The sequence below is a fragment of the Neodiprion pinetum genome, chromosome 3 (assembly GCF_021155775.2).
Source record: "Neodiprion pinetum isolate iyNeoPine1 chromosome 3, iyNeoPine1.2, whole genome shotgun sequence".
Taxonomy (NCBI): Eukaryota; Metazoa; Arthropoda; class Insecta; order Hymenoptera; family Diprionidae; genus Neodiprion; species Neodiprion pinetum.
Genome location: NC_060234.1, coordinates 19,958,824 through 19,964,053, shown reverse-complemented (window position 1 = coordinate 19,964,053; position 5,230 = coordinate 19,958,824).

Below are 5,230 nucleotides of genomic sequence, written 5' to 3'. Positions count from 1 at the left end.
TCTGACCAACGCGAAGCGATGCTCGCGCCCTCTGGAAAAAAGCTCCGCAACGCCGGCGGCTTGCGCCGCCGCGTCCGCTTGATCAATACGCGGATTCGTTGAGCGCCTAATTATAAGCGGCCCGAAGATTGGACTAGATTTGATTTGAGGAATTTTTTCTCGCGGGCGATTTGAACGGAAACACTTGGCAGCAAAAAATTACCTTCAACCGCCTTGCTGCACGTCTGCTTTTATTTACTATTATTGGTTTTATCGGCTGTCGGGCTAGATCAGATACTACGAATTCCAAGTTATTAGGAGCTTTTAATGACCGAGTGATGAACATTTTGTCGAAGCGTAACTTTCTGACCTCTAGAGATTTTCTGATCGGTCGCGACTTTTTTAGTTTGCCTGCTCTTTCGTCATCTCGACTGATAAAGCCCTGGCTTACAAATCTAATGAAATAAACAATCGCATGCAAGATTTCTGAATACAAAAAATTGCAACTTACGGATAGTCGTAACTTCCGGTTATTACATCCAGTGATTGTAATGTATAGTGGCGGTATTGTTTGTTTATTAATTTTTTTTTTCTCTGATGTCCGAGTTTTTACTACATTTGTACTTTGGCTGGTATCCGTAGTTTTCTGACCAGAAATTCTTTTTAGAACTTTGCATCGTTCAAATAAGATACATGAAAAATGCTGCCACTGGATAATCGGATTAAGAATGAAAAATGGTCCAGAGAACTTTGCTCTTTAAATGGTCATTAGGCAGCTATAGGTTAGTAAAGTTAATTTTTGTTGATGCAAAAATCTTGAAAGTATTACAAAAGACATGAGATTTGAATTACGTGTTTAATCCCGAAATCTGTTACTTGACAAGAAATGTTTTCGACAGAAATTGATTTGTGAATGACAAAAAATCTCCATACATTTTGAATTACTGCGATTGGTAATTGAGAATGCTGGTTCCACGCGTTGAAAAAAAAAAATCACGTAGTTATACGTGCGACGGTAAAGTTTTTCCATAAGAATTACCAAAATAAATGTATGAGTAATCTTTGAATTTTGATTTTCTACTTTTAGTGATTCTAATGAGCTACTGAAAAAACTAACAATTTCTACAAAGCCAAAGGTAAACTAGTGATGCAAATTTCGAACGAAATAACAATTATATATTATGTGTGTGGGCAATTTGGACTATTCGGTAAATTAGAATACCGTCAATTTCTATTGCGTTGTGAAGAAGTAATTCTTGTACCAAAATGCGATATTTCACAGTGTTATACGGCTTCTGTCAGGAATACATCGGTATTATTCTCACTCGATTCAAATTGGCCTAGAAATTGTGGCTTCTGCTTCTACGTTATTATTTACCGTCTGTCGTTATGTTTCTCCGTTGATAATGAAAATGAAGCTTTCTTCATTTTTTGAAAGACGCTGAAATTCAAAGTATAATTCCGAAAATACCTCGAAAATGTTATTCAAAAATTCAGAACAAAATTAGGCTGAGCGACTTTTAGAAGAACCGTTGATATTGTTTGAGATTCTCAGGCTACCTCCGAGACTGCCTTGTTATGAAATCCTCATTTCCCTTGAGATCTGGTTTCTAGTTTTTCTTAAATAACTTTGAAGAGTCACAATTCATGGAACATTGTAAAGCTTCGGAATAGAGTACAAAAAAGACACAATTCTAACGAATGACTTGCTTATGAGAATGCATGAATAAATATTTCAAATGATAAACGGTTCATGGATACAAACGTTATTTGTAATTTATTTCGTTCCAATTACAAAATACAAACATGTGATTTGTGTTTCATGCACCTATAATTATACGTGACAAATTTTAATTGAATGATTTTCGATTTGTGGGATTTTCACGTTACTGCAAGAGATATGATCGCACATATTTATTGGCAGACGAATTTCCCGCATCAAGTGTAATATTCAAGTTGAATTTGACAGTAGTGTAGTAGAAATACTTTCGTAGATTGCAATAATTATGTAAGAAAAACTTCGTGAAACGGAAGGTTGAATGATAAACAAATTTCCAGGTCAATTTCTAAAATTACCACGTTATTTGTTGCCTACAAAAATTTACAGGAGAGCTTGCAGCGCACTTTACGATGAGCTTCTTCGCAATAAACGGGGAAATTCAAGTGTTGTCCGGGATTTTACAGGTACATATAATATTACATTTCCAATTGGTACAGGTAAGTGTGCCAATTACGAAACAAAAATGGAAATTGCGGACACTTGAGCCAAATAGGTTATTAATTTATGTCTCCTAGGGCACTCATTCGTTCGAAAAGCAACAGCTTTACTTACTACGCATTCAAAAATGATTTACAATTAGTTGTTCCATACGCCCAAAGAATGACCAAAAAATAATTCATACCCAAATAGAAATATTTATATTTTGTACCGTAGTTCAAGTTTTCGGATGCTGCAGATAAATTATTTATTCTAAGCAAGTGTTGGTAGAGTGTAGAAAGACTTTGTCTAAATTTACACGCAACTGATTCGATTTTACCGATGGCATTTATATCGATACTCCGTGATGCATGGTGTGGCAAATTTAAAGAAAATCTGCACGTGTCAGCACAATTTTGGTGTGTCAATTATTTTTGTTCAAAAAATAACGGCTACACTGAAAAAAATTTCATTTGTTATAGTAACTAGAAAAATTCAGTAAAACAGGTATCGTTAAAAAAACTGTATGAATATTGTTGGAATTGCGAAAAACGAGGTACGCGTAACCATTTTGCGCTATTGTCGATCCTTTTTTGGTAATTGCAACGCAAAATCAGTTTGTGAGGTTTACTCTACTTTTTTAGTTAACCAAGGCTTTAACGTCAATTTATCGTTGCACGAGAATTAAATTTTAGCAACAGTTACAAGAAAATACAGTAACAGTGATCGTAATCTGAAAGAATAGTAACGGATACTAGACTTCCCGGTAACAGCTAGGAAACTAATTTTCATTTTCTACCTAGAACTATATTTTTCGATTTTGGTTAAAAATGAAAATAATTAAGGACTGAGTAGCCTGAACTAAAAATTTCTTTCAGTGTACTATCAGCTGGATAAAGGACAACCGTTCAGATGCCTTAGAAACGGATTATCTTGAAGAATTATTTGCGTGACTGAGGTAAATTTTTTATTGATTCGGTCCTTCTGCAGAATATTGATGGAATTTTTGAGTACACAAATAGCTAATTGCAAGAGGAAGAAACTGTGAAATATGTAACCCGAACTTGCGTAGTCAAATGAAATCGAACCAGAATTGGTTATCACTTAACGCCCACAATCAGCATACACGTTTCAACGATGACCTTTGCGATTGCATCCAGCAGTGATCGGCAACTATGCGGTAATTTAAGTTAACACGATCGTGCGATGTGATTTGCAGAGAGCGGATTATATGCATTTCCATATTAAGCCCATAATTTAAAAATCTAATCACGATACATATTTTTGCTAACTATATTTACAAAGCATTTAACGATTCTATTATATAAAAAAAAAAAAATAATTAATATAAATACACAGCTGCGAGTATGAAAAAGCTTGAAACTCAACTTTTGGCGTTGACCGATTCTATTTCGTTAATGAATAAAATCCGCCAAATGAATTCCGCATTGCCAGATGTATTTCCGCGTAAACTTGAAGGAAAGTTTGAAAACATTTTGAACAATAACCCAGGCTTTAAACCTTTGGGTCAGATCGGTAATTTTAATAACGGAACGGGTTAACTTTAGCCACAAATAATAAGTGCTAACATAGCACGAAAATTCAAACAGTGTCCAGTTATTTCAGTGGATGTGGAACGTTTCTGTTCCACTCTGAAAAATATTTTGAGTTCCCGAAGATACAATCTTACCGACCATTTATAACAGTATCTGAGCGGTTACGTTAACGGAAGTAACGAAATCTTAAATAATGGTTAATTATTGAATATACTTACTAATTGCATCCTGATTTCGAATTAAAAAAAAAAAATAAACAAAAGTTACCATTTCTTAATTATTTAATATTGCATATTTTGACACTTTTCGTGCATATTTTCGTGCATATTTCGAGCTTTTTAAGGTGCACATAACCCGGTCTCTAGTGATTTGATTTTTTCTTCAGCCTAATTTAATCTTGCTAAGAAATTTTTGCAAAATATCATCCAAGCCGGAGATTATCGTTACACCCCCTTCGGTGCTTGTAATGAGTCACAGTCGAGTATCACTTATTTTGAATTACTTGAAACAACAGCAATGAAAAACGACGTCACGACAACTTTCAATAATATTTAATCGGCATCATAAATTCTGTTTTTACCTTCACTGTTTTATTGCAAAAGAGTTTGCGTTACGAAAAATACAGCTGCAGAAAATTCCATCGTAAAATGATAATTAGCAGGTTTATTTTTATTTCACTGTTTTGCATAAAAGTGTTCGTTACTCACTCGATGTGAATTTTTTCGATTTCGATTTATTTGTACATAACGTGATCGTAAATAAATTTATCGATGTAAATTTTTTTTTTTTTTTTGTCTTTTTTTACATTTTTTTATGTTCGTTAAACAAATCTGATTATTACTCCGCACATGTCAATTAGTGATTTTTAAATAGATTATATCTATGTACACTACTACACTAATATTCGTAAACATAAATTGACATATCGATCTAAATATATTTCACAATGTCGAAATACATGTTATATGTTTCATAATCGTTATCACACGCTCGATGAAACGGACCGTGTTTAATATTCTTTTCGTTTCAATGATCATCTACTGACTTGATTGATAATTGCTGTTTTATATGCCGGTTTAACTGATGCCATTAGAAATTGGGTTCATCACATCTTCAATTTTCAATTCGGCGAGTGACAGATTACTTTTCTTCTCAATCCCGAATATTACGGTTAATATTTCGACAATAAACTGTGAACAGTAAATAGTGCGTCCAAAAGTATGTGTAAATGAAGAAGAATTTAAACTGATAGGATCACGAAATATAAGTATTTATTAGATATCATTGATCAAATGTTTCTAATATCTGTTATAGCTAATTATATACATAATACAATCGATGAAAAAATTTGATTTACTTGTGCAACGCTGAAATACGTTTTTAACGCATCTCTTGTTCGGTAAAAATTTACGTAATGATTTCCGCAAATACTGATAACTTCGCGAGCAGCCTTTGCCATAGTGTGTTTCTTCCTGCATTTTTTTTTTTCCTCATCCTT